Here is a 16196-nt window from a genome sequence, read left to right as displayed (position 1 = left end):
TCCCCCCTGTATAAGACCTCAGTGTAGGATCAGTGTTTTTTTGGTCACTGAACTGTCATTGAACTACCTCAGCCCGACCGCAGGGGCTGGAAAACCGTGATCGCCCTGCACTCCTGTAAACGTGCGCACAAGCATGGCGGCCACTACACACCACTACACAAAGACTTCCGCCGATTAGTCTAACTAACATTTATATCCTGGAGGTGTCAACTAGTAAAAATAATGATTTACGTACTTGACGTCATCACTAAAGCTCTTTGTGATTGTTTGCGGTGCATTAAATGCATTGTTTTGCCTGTCAGTGTGAACCAGGCATAAACCTCACACTACCTTATTGGCGTGTATGTACCCCGGACGTTTTAAAGCACTTAATTCCACAAATTTAGGAATGTATTCTGATTTCACCCCGTTAGAGATTAAAACACGATTCTGCATCAACTGCATAATTTTTGGTGGGACTTTTGCCATGGATCCCCCTCCAGCATGCCACAGTCCAGGTGTTAGGCCCCTTGAAACAACTTTTACATCACTTTTGTGGCCAGCAACAGTCCCTATAGGTTTTTAAATTCGCCTGCCCATTGAAGTCTATGACTGTTCGTCGGAGTCGCCTGTTCGCAAACTTTTGCGTACATTTGCATTTGATGGTTCGCAAACCGAAAATGTCATGTTCGTTACATCACTTCTGGTTAGCATTACTTGTTGACTGAACTTACTAGTGTGAATAAATTAGAATATCATTGAAAAGTTAATTTTATTTCAGTAATTCAATTCAAAAAGTTTAACTCGTATATACAGTAATATAGATTCAGTACACAGAGTGATATTTCACGCCTTTATTTCTTTTTATTCTGCGGATTATGGCCCACAGGCAATGAAAACCCCAAATTCAGCATCTCAGAAAATGTGAATATTTTGAATATTTTGAAAAAGTTAAGTATTATAGACTGCGGCTGAAGTCAGTGCTTCAAGAGCCACCACACCAAGACGTATCTGAGACAAGGCTTGCAACTATCACATTCCTTCTGTCAAGCCATTCCTAAACCAAAGACAAGGTCAGAACTGTCTTACCTGGTCCAAGGAGAATACGGACTGCACTTCTGCTCAGTGGTCCAAATTTCTCTTTTCAGATGAAAGTAAATGTAGCATTTTATTTGGAAATCAAGGTCCTAGATTCCGGAGGGAAAGTAGACAGGAACACAATCCAAGTTGCATGATCTCCAGTGTGAAGTTTCCCCAGTCATTGATGATATGGGTAGTATTTTTGCTTTGCCTGATGAAGCAGGCTTGAACAATGAAATGCTTCACAACATAGAAAATGATGAAGTGTTGTTTTTTGTTCAATAAATGATTTTACCTCGAACACCACTGATAGCATCAACCTTTTGTTGGAATGTTAAGTCCACCCATTGCCATATATTTACACTGACTTGGATGTTATTTTAATGATTTCCTAAATAAAGAGCTAATTTTTAATTTTCTATGCGGTGCCAGCCTTATTTGCTTGCTGACTAACCGGTCTCGTTGGTACTGAGACCTTGGGCTTTGGAACGCTTTCTCCAAAGGTCCTGTTGCTTGGGTGCTCCTCCAAATTCTGTTGGCTGTCCACCCTCATCTCTAATTTTCCCATCGGTAACTCTGCTTTTCCCTGTTCACTGGATGTTTGTAACTGAAGAAGACTATTGAAAGAAAACAGGGTATCTTAGTTGTCCAGTTCAAGAGCCGAAGGTTCCTTTTTTAGAAAAGAGCAGGTATTTCACCTGCAGAGGGCCATCGACTGTCATCTCAATGAAATGTTCTTCTGCTCTGCTTATTAGGCGCCTGTTTCCTTTTAAGTTTTGCCTGGAGATGACTTAGTAAATCAGGCTCTACTGGTTGTCTTTGTTCTTAAGCCCCATAGAGGGACAAGGTTCATATGATATCTGTCTTTGATTGAAATTTAGACGTCATTCCAGGTAATGGAAGACATTAAGGCCAGTGTCAGAGTTGTCTGACCTTTTCCATTCCACACATGTGCATTTGCAAGAAGCAAGCATGCATGCTCATGAAGAGATGTTTGGTAAGATAATTTGTTGAAAAAATGGCAACAATGTATAAGATATAACCAATGAAATGTTATGTGCCCAATTCACGGCAATTTGCATGCAACTTCAAACTGAGACCTTCAAAAATAATCAGTGCTAAATTTTTGCGATAGATAAAAATAGTGACGACTTGATCGTTTCCACCACATACCCAATGCCATCTTAGGCCTGTGACTAACATTATCACTTTTGGTCAAATCACCCAACGGACGTATCTTCTGTGGCTTCTCACAATAGCTTTTTCTTTCTTCTTTCCACGAACGACGATCAAAAGAAAGATTACGATCTCCACTCTGTCATTTCTCATCCACCCCCCCCCCTTCCCTTTCAGAAATCTCTCAACTTCTTTGCATTAATTAGGATTTTAGGTAAATGACATAAGCACCCTAATTTTTTATTCCTGCCAGACGGACAATTAGGCTGTTGCACGTAACAAATGGCCTCGACGCTCGCTGCCTGTTGAAAATTTTCAAGCTACATTATATCTGACAAGGAAAAAACAAATAATACTTGTTTTGGCCAATTTTTACCATAAGCGGTGTCAGTTTTAGCAGATGCAGCCCCGCACAGCTTTCTCTCTTCTCTCTCTCGTATCCCCCCCCCCCCATTCCTATTGTCATGCCTCATTACAGTATGCTGACTCTCGTGGATTTCTTGTTCCTCTAGGTAAATAGTTATTTACATGAACTGCAGCATTTTTCTTTGGTGACAATCCCTAATTATTCAGGAGAGCGAGGTTGATGCATTAGCTGCTTTCCCATAAAATTTCACCTATGAAGACGTGTTTTTAAAATTAACTATCCTTTCAAAAAGTAATGCTAAATTTTAAAGTGGACAAATTAGGCTGTTCTTAGCCACATATGGTAAATGTTTTAAACATTTCCCCACTGATGCCGACTCCAGAGGGCAATTGTCTATGATGAAGTGGTGGAATCCTGCGCTCATCTGGGGGGCCTTTTTTTAGTTTGCCAGCGTTTGCCAGTGTGTCTCTCTGCTCGGAAGGCATCATGATGAAGGCGGGCGAACAATATATTCTGCTCATTATTTGCGCTCTCTACAGCTCCACTCCCCCATCTCGCACTGGAGATCCTTAATGTGCCAAAGTGAATTGATAGAGTTGAGCAGTTGTATGTCAAACTAATGGAGACCATCTATCAAAAACCAGGAAGGATAGGATTTTTTTTATTTATTTTTTTTGGGGGAAAAAATGTATTCTAATGTAGACTTGGCAGTCTGGACACAGCTGAAGACAGGATTATAAAAAAATAAGTTAATAAAAAGAAATAAAATATACAAAAACAGCTCGCCCGTGACCCTTCAGAAGCTGCGCGAGCATTGTTTAGTTCAATATGTGAAATGACTTGTTTCTGTCTTGGTACTGAACGGCCACCAGCTGAAATCGGGTTCACGGTTACAGTTAGCTGAAGTTATTATTTGAGAACTAGTCGTGACTTGTTATATGAAACGAGTTTATATATTTTTTGTTAAATTTCCATGCGTCTCTTCCTCTTCTGCTTCATAAAGATGCTTAAAGTGAACCTTAAGTGAAATAAAAAACGAGTTCTACTCACTTGGGGCTTTCCTCAGCCCCCTGCAGCTGATCGGTGCCCTCGACGTGTCTCTCCGATCCTCCTGGTCCCGGTGGCGACCACTGATTCTTCGTGTTCCCAGCAACAATAGCTCCCTCTATGTTGCTATAGCAGCTCTCTATGCTGCTATAGCAACATAGAGGGAGCTATTGTTGCTGGGAACGCGAAGAATCACTCGCGTTCCCAGCCTGTCGGATCCTGACGGCGAAACCGGAAGTGGACCAGGAGGATCGGAGAGACATGTCGAGGGCACTGATCAGCTGCAGGGGGCTGAGGAAAGCCCCAGGTGAGTAGAACTCATTTTTTTTTCACTTAAGTGCCTCTTTAAAGTGACCCCGAACAGACCTAAAAATGGAATACTGAACTTACATGGGACTTCCACCAGCCTTCCGTAGCCTGCGAAGTCCTGTGGCATCCTCTGAGTTCCCTCCATTCTCCCACCAGCGGCTCCATTAGCCGTGCGACCCGGCCAGGAGTCGTGTGCAGCTGCGCATGGCCCGTCTGTGCACCAGTCTCGATCATGCGCCTGTTGCCACGAGTGTTCTGTGCATGCGGAAATCTGGGCACCACCATAGGCTGTAATGCTGCTATAGTGGTCAGTAATTTGGGTGCCGTCAAAAGACTGAGCCCAAGTTAGAATAAAATGCTATAGCTGGATGATGAATTATGTCTTTCCCTGGTGTCAATAGCGACCTAGAGGGGGAATGGTAATTAACACCGCTTTTTCAAGAGCTGGGTGAGCTATTTGCTTTACCCTGCACCCAAATTTCCTATCCCACTGCAATTACATATATGCGTTCTCGAGTGCCTCCAAAGAAAGGCGGCTCTGTACTGTGCTTGCTGAGTGCATAATCGTGCATCCGCAGTCTTTGGAAGCACTTGGGGAAATGAGTGCTTCCGAACCCTTTTGAGGATTCCCTGGAGAGTGTGCTGGTTAAGGGCTTTGCCTCTGACACAGGAGACCAGTGATCAAATCTCAACTCTTCCTGTTTGGTAAGCCAGCTCCTATTCAGTAAGGAGGCCTTGAGTAAAACTGCCTTACACTGCTACTGCCTACTGAGCACGTCCTAGTGGCTGCAGCTCTGGTGCCTTGAGTCCGCCAGGAGAAAAGTGAGATAAAAATGTTCTGTTTTCTTGTCTGTATTCGACCAGTTGGTCAAATAACTGCACTGGGGGTGACAGTGCTGGTCCAAAGACATGGAAATAGGCCTGGTAAGGCTCTATAGCAGGGCTTCCCAAACCTGTCCTTCGGTATCCCCAACAGTGCATGTTTTGCGGAAATCCACAGAGGGAATCATCAATCAGCTCTGCTGAGACACTACTTAGATCACCTGTGCATGTTTGTTGTTTCTGTGCAAAACATGCACTCTTGGTGTTACTTTAAGGACAAGGTTCGGAAGCCCTGCTCTATAGAATCCAGAGCCTTTCCTTTTCATAGATTTTTTTTTTTTTTTTTTTTAACCTGGCATCAGAATCACTTTAAGACAAACTGTATGCAGCTTTGAATTTGGCCAATCTAAAATAGCAGTAAAAGTGCAGTAAATGTACTCATGTTCAGAGCCGGATTTACCATAAGGCACTGTAGGCATGTGCCTACATGCGCCTGATGATGGGAAGTGGTTCAACCCCCTCCCCAATCTCCTCCCTCCTTCCTTCCCTATGCAGAGTCCTGATGAGATTGTAAATAAGAGGTTACCCACCCTGCTCTGTGCATTCCACTGACCAGATCTCCCTTCAGTCAGGGGGCACCACTAACTATTAAGGGTACCTCCGGCTACCTAATGCTGAGGGGCACCTGTAGCTACCTATGACAGGTAAGGGAGAAGTGACAGCTGGGCCAGCCGGCGCAGTTGCAGTGCGGTTTGGTGGGGGTTTGTGGGTTCATGGAGGGCAAAGTATAAGGTGCCAGGACATCTATGCCTATAGGCTCCTGTGATGTAAATCACACGTCAGAATTATTTTACATCTTATTGAAATCAATCCCATTGGTCAAAGGGTTTACCCCTAGAGATGATCAGTGATATGTAAATTTTCTGAGTTGATGCAAGTTTTGTTGTAACTTGTATGCAGATTGGAATTAGGCATTTTCTTTTTAACAAAGTACAAAGAAAGATGCATAATCTTCAGTTTCCAGCTTCCTACTCCTACTCCTACTCCTACTCCTGTACACGGGTGTAAAGGTCAAAAGACCGCCAGTAAAAAGAGCTCAGGAGATAGCTGCTAGTAGGGATGGTCAATGAGATGCAAATAATTTCGAGCTGATGCAGGATTATGCAAATGTTGAATGCAAATTTATGCAGCTGTAAAATGGACCAATCAAATTTTACCTCAGCAGGATCAGATTGGTTCACGTTCAAGATGCATAAATTTGCATACAAATTTTGCTTAATTCTGCATCAACTACTTGTTAACTCCTCTATTAAAATATTGGTAATCTTTACCAATATTGTGTTCTGACCTCACCTTATCCTCACCTGTTGACCTAACCTTATCCTACCACTCGCCATTGTTTGGTTCCTCCTAATACTAACCGATCCCCCCCCCCCCACCTGGTGGTGCCTAATTCTAACCCGTCACCCCTCGATCGTGCCTAACTCTACCCCCCCCCCCCTCCCTTGGTGGTGCATAACTCTAAGGACTCAATCTATTAACCAAACTACAAGCCGCATGGCTATTGAATGCCGAATGGCTAGTATTATCTTAACACTTTAGCCAAAGTACCTACCGATGGGCTAGTGATAATAACCGATTGGGTAGTATTATCCAAAAAGGGCTATTCAAACTTTTGTTGATTTGCTACAACCAGCGTATTAGGCGCCCAACTCACCATCTGCGGGGTTCTTGGTCCAGAGAAATATCTACATGGAATTACATGTGTTTCCTACCTGCAGGGCCACATTTACCATAAGGCAGTGTAGGCACGTGCCTACAGGCGCCTGATGATGGAAAGGCGTCTCACACCCCCCCTCCCCCAGACTCTAGAATGCCTCCTTCCTTCCTTATACTGAGTCCTGATGATGGTATAAATGAGAGGTTACTCACTCAGCTCTCAGCATTCCACTGATGAGATCTCCCTTCAGTCAGGGGCACCTCTAGCTAATTACTATTGAGGGTACCTCTGGCTACTAATGCTAAGGGACACCAGCACACTTGTGGTGCAGTTTGGTAAGGTTTGTAGGTTCATGGAGGGCGGAGTCTAGGGTGCCAGGACACCTGTGCCTATCGGCTCCTGTGAGGTAAATCCGGGCCTGCCTACCTGCACTCTTTTCTTTCACACGCTATGAGATTTGGATTAGATTGTGAGCTCCTCTGACGACAGTCAGTGATATGATGACTATGTACTCTGTAAAGTGTTGTAAACGATGTCAATGCTATTTAAATACATAATTATATTATAGTAGGACATTAGACTATGACTATGCTAGGGATTAGATTGTGAGTATCTTTGAGGACAGTCAGCGACATGACTATGTACTTTGTAAAGTGCTGCAAAAAATATCAGCACTATATAAAGGCATCATAAAGATAATTATTTACCACCTTAGTAATCTAATTTTTTTCCCTGTAGAATTGGAAAAACACATTCTGGGTGAAATGAGTCCTAAACAGTTAACCAGGATGGCGAGTAGGAAATATCAATTTGCTATGATACATTTGAGTTTAATTATGTTGATTATGCTTAGACTGTAATTTGGCGGAACCTTCTTTGTCATAATGTGCGGCGGATCAAGTCATGTGGCGCTCTGACCTTAATATAATGGCGTCGGTGCTCCTCTGCTTACCTTTAGCTAATTAAAACATATACCGTTCTGCCTTGCCATTATTTATCCCGCTCTCATTTTGATCAGGGTGGTAATACATTCTGAAGAGCGATGGCGGTGTCATGTAATTAAGCAGCAATGAAAGCGCCAACTTGGAAAAGGTTCCTTTTTACAATAAATGCAAATTAATTTATTATCGGACGAGAAGCGATCATTCTGCTTGTTTTTTTTCCAAGATGACGAACGGTAATTATTCATACAAACTCCCAGATATCAGAACGGTGTGTTGGAATTTTACATTATGTTTAGGTTTATTTTGAGAAAATTTTCTTACATATATTTCGATATACGAAGAGAAGTTTGGCAGGTCAGCAAAACTTTTTTTATTTCTTTTGGGTACTTTTACTAGTCTGGCCTGTTACTAGTTTCAATTTATTGCCTATTTCTTACCTTAGCTCCATACTTTACTCTGAATAATAATACAAATAAACACATGCATTTATAATACTGCATGTTTATTTACTCTGCTATAAACTTGAATTTATTTTTCCCTTAAAAGAGATCTGAGATGTCTCTGTTTATTGTTAAAAGAAAATTGGTAAGGAAAAAAAACCCTCAGGCTAGTTTCACACTGTAAACCAGCGTTGGCAATGCGGTTCGTCCTGCTGACACACCACATCGCACCGTCAACAACAGGCCTTCAGAGAACACAGGACTATTGCGCAGTGTTTCCTGTATGGCCACCGGCCAAGCAGGAAGTGATGAGCGTGTGACATGTGCTTGCTGTCACTTCCTGCTTTGGGTATGTGGAAGTGTATTGTTAAAATACGCTTCTACGCATGCGTGCCGCAACGTTGCGTCAGTAATTGTTTTAAAATACACATGTCGCCATGGACTAACATGACTTCCGGGGTGATGCAGATCTGCACAAGTCTACGCATCACAGCAGCGTTGAGGTAGTTTTGGACCTGCAATGGGGATGTGGCGAAAACATCACTTCCGTTGCGCCTCACCGTACTGCGGAGGTATGAAAGTCTCCATAGACTTTGATTGCCTGGTGGTGGGGTGTAAAAATACTGGTGTGAAAGGGCCCTCAGGGTGATACTTACCTCAGGAGAGAGGAAGCCTCTGGATGCTAATGAGGCTTCCCTTGTCATCCTCCATCCCGGCGATCCAGCATTGGAAGGCCCTGACCACGGGGTTTTAAATATTTACCTACCACAATCCAGTGCAGGCACAGTAGCAGCTTTCCGCATGGGCTCAGGCGGAAATAGCTAGCTAATAGGCGTCATGCGTCTGCGCAGTAGAGCGGACCCAATTGGGCTAATTTCTGCCAGAGCTTGATCGGAAAGCTGCTACTGCGCCTGCACTGGATTGCAGTAGGTAAATATTGCACATCCTTGCCAGCTGTGGTTTCCGGAGCTTCCAGCACCGGATAGCTGTGACGGAGGAGGACGGGGGGAGTCTTATTCGGATCCAGAGGCTTCCCCCTCCCGAATGTAAGTATTCCCCAGAAGGTTTTTTTTTTCACAGATCATGTTAAATGAAACATTTTCACCTATTTTTCATCTTTTTTTCACCTGTTCTACCGAAGTCAGTACCTATTCCGTAAGGAGACCTTGGGCAAGACTCCCTAAGACTGCTTCTGCCTATAGAGTGCGTCCTAGTGGCTGCAGCTCTGGCGCTTTGAGTCCGCCAGGAGAAAAGTGCGATATACATTTTCTGTGTCTTGTCTTGTCTACTTAACTTACTTAGGGCTTTTTCTAACCCCCTGTAGTCTATCTGGTTCTTCACCATCACAAGTCAAACATAAAAAAATAGACTGTGTAACTTTTGAGAGAATTGATCAAAAATAGTTAAAGGAACAATAATTTTTAGCCTTGGTAAAATTACATTTCAGTGCAGTACACATCAATATACCGCGTTTCAAGTTCTGTATACACATATTATACATTTTAAACAGACAGCGTGGGGTCTTCCTTCCAAAGCCTCTTCCACTTCCAGGCACCCATGTAAACTGGTATAGCCAGACTTAGGACACGAGTGCGGCTCCTCACTGTAAGGAAACGCGGAAATGCCGCCGTCTCTCAAGGTGAGGCGGCTGTTTCCGCGTCCAGCATGGCGTCACAACGCGGAAAAAACGCTGCATGCCGCATAGGCAGTGCGGCGGAATCCGCATCAGAGGCGGCCCCCGCACTAGATACATTGCATGACAGTACTGGTGTGGCTGGGACTGATAGTCCACCAAGATTCAGACTTACACGCGCGCGAGCAGAAAGGCAGAGTTTAAATAGCAGTTAGAAGGGTGTCGGCTGACCAGCTGGGTCAGCTGACAAATTCCACTGCTCTCATTGGACCAGCAATTAGGGAGGTCCTGGAAAGGTCCTAGAGTATATATACTGCTGGTTGTTCACTTGCTCTTTGTCTGGCGTGCGATCACATACGTGGGAGCACCCAGATCCGTAGTCAGATCCTGAAGTGTGCCGGGACCAGCTGGAGCTGTAATCCTACACTTAGCTAGATATTTGATAGCTAAAGTACTAGTTTGATTGTGATTATATGTTATGACTTTTGCCTGCCTCGACTATCCTCCTGAACTCTGACCTTGTACCTCGATATTTCTGATACTCTGTTGCCGAACCTCGGCTCGTTCCTAGACTCTGTTTCTGCCTCCTGATTTTGTACCCCGATATATCTGATACCCCGTTGCCGAACCCTGCCTGTACTTTGACTCCGCCTTTGCCTACTGTATTTGTACTTTATCTGTCCGTGTGTGTACGACCTGGCTTGTCTGACCTCGAGAACCGACCTCACGATTGGAGGCGGTTCCCAGTCCTGTTAGTGACACTTCTTCCTGAGTGTCACTCTCGGACTTTCCTTCCTACTGTCAGTCTGACTCCTCCCGTCTTGGAGAGCTCAGGTCTGCGGAAGGAATCCGTGCAGTTCTCCTTGCTGCACTGAGGCCTAGGCCTCCTAGTGTTACTGTTACACCAAAACACTACACTCTACTCAGGCGAACAGAGGTTAGTTTGTATATCGGATTATCGGTGAGACTGCAGATCACTTATAATCTGGTATATATCTGTATTTCCGGCGATACTGCAGATCACCGGTAATCAGATACTCTCTGCGCCCACCGATCGTTACAGAACGCCAGACCTAAAAAATGCAAATGGACGCACATACTGACCATCTGGGCGCACTTGCCACTTCGGTGGAAAACATCAACCAAGTGCTGGGTAGCCACAAGACTATGATTGATGTCCTGTCAGGCTCTGTGCAAACCCTCCAGACGTCAGTTGATTCAGTGCGATCCTCTCCTAGTACTGACATACGTATGCCTGTACCTGATAAATTTTCCGGCCACAAGTCTGACTTCCGGAATTTCAGGAGTAGAGTGTTATCGTATTTCGAGTTGAGACCCCGATCCTCGGGGACTGAGACCCAACGGGTCACCTTTATTAAAACTTTGCTGTCTGGTGACTCCCAGTCATGGGCATACAACCTGCCTTCTACCGATACTGCTCTGACCTCGGTAGAGGAATTTTTTAAGGCCATGGCCGTAATCTACAATGACCCTGACCTTGCTGCATCCTCTGAGCGGAAGCTCAAACTTTTACGGCAAGGCAGGGGTCCAGTCGAGGATTACGCGGCCGAATTTCGTAGGTGGTCAGTTACGGCCAGGTTTGGCACTTATGCCCTGTTAGATTACTTCCTGTCTGGGTTGTCAGATGAGGTCTCCGACCTAATGTTAAGCCAACCCGAACCCAAAACAGTCGACGAGGCCATCTCATCGGCCATTCGAATCGACCGTAGGCTACGCCATCAGAGACAGACTAGGGGCAGTCATCGGCTTAGGCCGACCTCTTACACAGTGCCTCCCGCTGCACCCCTAGTAACTCTGTCTCCTTCTGTCTCATCATCTCCGGTCTTGCCTCCACCTGAGCCGATGCAGATCGGTCGGTCTAAATTGACCCAAGTGGAGAGAAGACGGAGATTGTCGGAACAACTATGTTTATACTGTGGTGAAGGGGGGCATAGGGTACGAGACTGTCTCATTAAGCCTAATAAGGATAAGCCGGGAAACGCTACCGCCTAGGAGTGATAAGGGGTGACACCCTAGGCGCCCAGCTCGCACCCCTGAAAGAAAGACGATTGCTCCTCCCCTGTACGATTACATGGGGGGACAAATCTGAAGCCACAGAGGCCTTTATTGATTCAGGCTCCGCGGCTAACTTCATGAGTTCCGAATTTGCAGAGAAGTTGGACATTCCTCTCACCCCAGTAAAACCACCTATCCAGGTTACTGCCGTGGACGACTCCCCGTTACAAAGGGACCGTCCGCTGTCCCAGACACCAGAGGTGGAAGTCATTACTGGGGTACTGCACAGGGAGAGTTTACGTTTTTTTGTGTTACATATGACCACCTCCACCATTGTCCTAGGTATGCCTTGGCTGCAGCTTCATTCGCCACAGATCAATTGGGCGACAGGACAATTAACCAGTTGGTCAGACTTCTGTTCCCAACAGTGCCTAGGAAAAGTGGTATTAGGTCAGACCAAGGTACATGTGGAGGGTGTTCCCGAGCAATAATCCGAGTTCTCGGATGTATTCTGTCCCAGGGCTGCTGATAGGTTACCTCCTCATCGCCCTTTCGATTGCCCCATCGATCTCCGTGCCGGTTGTATGCCCCCTAGGGGTCACCTGTATAATTTGTCTGGACCAGAGAAGGTGGCTATGCAGGAGTACATCCGTGACAATCTGGCCAAGGGGTTCATTCGCCCCTCCCGCTCGCCTGCAGGGGCCGGTTTCTTTTTTAAGAAAAAAGACGGAGGTCTTCGACCTTGCATCGATTATCGGGGCCTAAATAAAATCACGGTGAAGAATCGTTATCCGTTGCCATTAATAGACGATTTATTCACGCAGGTCACAGACGCTAAGATCTTTTCGAAATTGGATCTGAGGGGTGCATACAACCTGATCCGCATTAGAGAGGGCGATGAATGGAAGACGGCCTTCAACACACCCGATGGGCATTACGAGTACTTAGTGATGCCCTTCGGGTTGTGCAATGCGCCAGCCGTCTTCCAGGAATTGATTAACGAGGTATTCAGGGAGGTGTTGGGTAGGTTTGTGCTTGTATACCTTGACGATATACTAATTTACTCCAACAACCTCTCCGAGCACAGGGTCCATGTCAGATTTGTGCTAAACAAGTTGAGACAAAATCTGCTGTACGCCAAGTTGGAAAAATGTATTTTTGAAGTTACATCTGTCGCCTTTCTGGGGTACATAATCTCCACCTCGGGCCTGTCTATGGACCCTGCCAAGGTATCCGCTGTTCTGGAGTGGCCTCAGCCGGTGGGGTTAAAGTCGTTGCAACGTTTTCTGGGTTTTGCAAACTATTATAGGAGGTTCATAAAGGGGTACTCCACCGTTATTGCACCTCTCACCAGTCTCACTAGGAAAGGGGCGGATACTACTCACTGGTCGCCTGAGGCCCTACAGGCATTTTCGACCTTGAAGGAGCTGTTCTGCACAGCACCCATACTAAGACATGTAGACACTTCCTTCCCTTTTATTGTTGAGGTAGACGCCTCAGAAGTCGGGGTGGGGGCTGTGCTGTCTCAACGTTCAGGTTTACAGGGTAGATTGCACCCATGTGCCTATTTTTCTCGGAGATTCTCTCCAGCAGAGAGAAACTACGATATAGGCAACAGGGAACTCTTAGCCATTAAACTAGCCTTTGAAGAATGGCGTCATTGGTTAGAAGGAGCGGAGCATACTATCACGGTTTTTACCGACCACAAGAATCTAGAATACATCGAGGGGGCTAAGAGGTTAAGCCCTCGTCAGGCTCGATGGTCCCTGTTTTTTTCAAGGTTCACATTCGTGATTACGTACACCCCGGGCAGTAAGAATACTAAGGCAGATGCGCTATCCAGGTGCTTTGAGCCAGAAACAGCACAGGCCTCCGTCCCTGAGACGATTGTTCCGCGAAAATTGGTGCTGGCTGCAATTGATACTTGGGAAGACTGGAAGGAGACGTTGAGCCCCTTCCAGCAGGACATCCCGGAAGGGAAGCCTGAAGGGGTCATGTTTATTCCCTTGCCCTTTCGTCTTCAGATCCTTGAAATGTTCCACGCACATAAAAATGCTGGACATCCTGGAGTTGCCAGAACACAGGATCTTGTAGCCAGGTGTGCCTGGTGGCCTTCCCTGTCTGTTGATTGCAGGGAATTTGTTAGGGAATGCGCAGTATGTGCTAAGAGTAAACCCTCCCGGCTGGCACCTGTCGGTACCTTACAGCCTTTGCCCGCCCCGAGTGAGCCATGGACCCACTTGTCCATGGATTTCGTGGGTGAGCTCCCCAGGTCTGAAGGCATGTCGGTCATTTGGGTGGTAGTCGACCGCTTCAGCAAGATGGCCCATTTCGTGCCCTTAAAAGGACTCCCCTCGGCTCAGGAATTGGCCGACCTGTTCATCATCCACATTTTCCGGCTGCATGGCATTCCGGAAAACATAGTGTCGGATAGGGGAGTCCAATTCATTTCTAGATTCTGGAGGGCATTTTGCCACCAAATGGGCATGAAGCTGTCTTTCTCGTCCGGCTACCACCCACAGACTAATGGCCAGACTGAAAGGATAAATCAGTCTCTAGAACAATTTTTGAGATGTTATGTTGCGGAGGCACAAGACGACTGGGTCAGATTTTTGCCCTTCGCAGAATTTGCTCAAAATAACTTGAGAAATTCCTCCTCCGGATTTTCGCCTTTTCAGGTGGTAACGGGGAGATCGCCCAAGTTTTCCCCCTTGCCAGTTGCCTCCTCTCCGTTTCCAACCCTGGAAGCCTGGCACAGGGTATTTAAAGTCATCTGGGGGAAGGTGAAGAGTAATCTGGAAAGGGCATTCCAGAGTCAAAAGGGTCAGGCTGACAAAAGACGCTCATTGGAGTGGAAGTTCCAGCCAGGAGACTTGGTCTGGGTGTCCACACGTCACTTAACCCTGAGACAGCCCTCAGATAAACTGGGCCCCAGGTTTGTGGGTCCATTTTCAGTGGCCAAGAAGATCAACAACGTTACGTATTCCGTTGATCTTCCCGCCAGCATGCGTGGGGTAAAGTCCTTCCACGTATCCCTGCTTAAACCAGCAGTCCATGTGGGTCCCACTCCTCCTCCTCCTGTGGTGGTGGACGACCAACCTGAGTACGAGGTAGAAAAGATATTGGATTCACGCATAGTACAGAATTCGGTACAGTACCTCGTACATTGGAAAGGGTACGGCATTGAGGAGAGACAGTGGGTACCGGGTTCACGCATGCATGCAGACGAGTTAAGGAGGGAGTTTCATGCCTTACATCCCGAGAAACCTGGTAGGAGTTGTCCGGAGTCCACTCCTCGGGGGGGGGGGGGGGGGGGGGGGGTACTGTAAGGAAACGCGGAAATGCCGCCGTCTCTCAAGGTGAGGCGGCTGTTTCCGCGTCCAGCATGGCGTCACAACGCGGAAAAAACGCTGCATGCCGCATAGGCAGTGCGGCGGAATCCGCATCAGAGGCGGCCCCCGCACTAGATACATTGCATGACAGTACTGGTGTGGCTGGGACTGATAGTCCACCAAGATTCAGACTTACACGCGCGCGAGCAGAAAGGCAGAGTTTAAATAGCAGTTAGAAGGGTGTCGGCTGACCAGCTGGGTCAGCTGACAAATTCCACTGCTCTCATTGGACCAGCGATTAGGGAGGTCCTGGAAAGGTCCTAGAGTATATATACTGCTGGTTGTTCACTTGCTCTTTGTCTGGCGTGCGATCACATACGTGGGAGCACCCAGATCCGTAGTCAGATCCTGAAGTGTGCCGGGACCAGCTGGAGCTGTAATCCTACACTTAGCTAGATATTTGATAGCTAAAGTACTAGTTTGATTGTGATTATATGTTATGACTTTTGCCTGCCTCGACTATCCTCCTGAACTCTGACCTTGTACCTCGATATTTCTGATACTCTGTTGCCGAACCTCGGCTCGTTCCTAGACTCTGTTTCTGCCTCCTGATTTTGTACCCCGATATATCTGATACCCCGTTGCCGAACCCTGCCTGTACTTTGACTCCGCCTTTGCCTACTGTATTTGTACTTTATCTGTCCGTGTGTGTACGACCTGGCTTGTCTGACCTCGAGAACCGACCTCACGATTGGAGGCGGTTCCCAGTCCTGTTAGTGACACTTCTTCCTGAGTGTCACTCTCGGACTTTCCTTCCTACTGTCAGTCTGACTCCTCCCGTCTTGGAGAGCTCAGGTCTGCGGAAGGAATCCGTGCAGTTCTCCTTGCTGCACTGAGGCCTAGGCCTCCTAGTGTTACTGTTACACCAAAACACTACACTCTACTCAGGCGAACAGAGGTTAGTTTGTATATCGGATTATCGGTGAGACTGCAGATCACTTATAATCTGGTATATATCTGTATTTCCGGCGATACTGCAGATCACCGGTAATCAGATACTCTCTGCGCCCACCGATCGTTACACTCACCTTGAGCAATACCAGCCGACATGATCCTTGAAATCGGGGGTCTCTGTAAGGAAGCCTTTCCTCCAAAACCCTTGTCCATACCATAGTGTGGTATCATCCTGGGCACAAAAGGTTGGTAAGAGCCCCTTGTCCATGGTATGAACAGAGGCTTTTGGGGAGAAGCGTCGCCACTCCACTCTTACAGAGTCCCCCACATCATGGACCATGCAGGCTGGTATAGCTCAAGGAGCGGAGCCCCGTTGG

Source organism: Hyperolius riggenbachi, chromosome 10, assembly GCF_040937935.1.
Source record: "Hyperolius riggenbachi isolate aHypRig1 chromosome 10, aHypRig1.pri, whole genome shotgun sequence".
NCBI lineage: Eukaryota > Metazoa > Chordata > Amphibia > Anura > Hyperoliidae > Hyperolius > Hyperolius riggenbachi.
The sequence above is the reverse complement of the archived record's forward strand: the minus strand, read 5'-3'. Positions refer to the sequence as shown.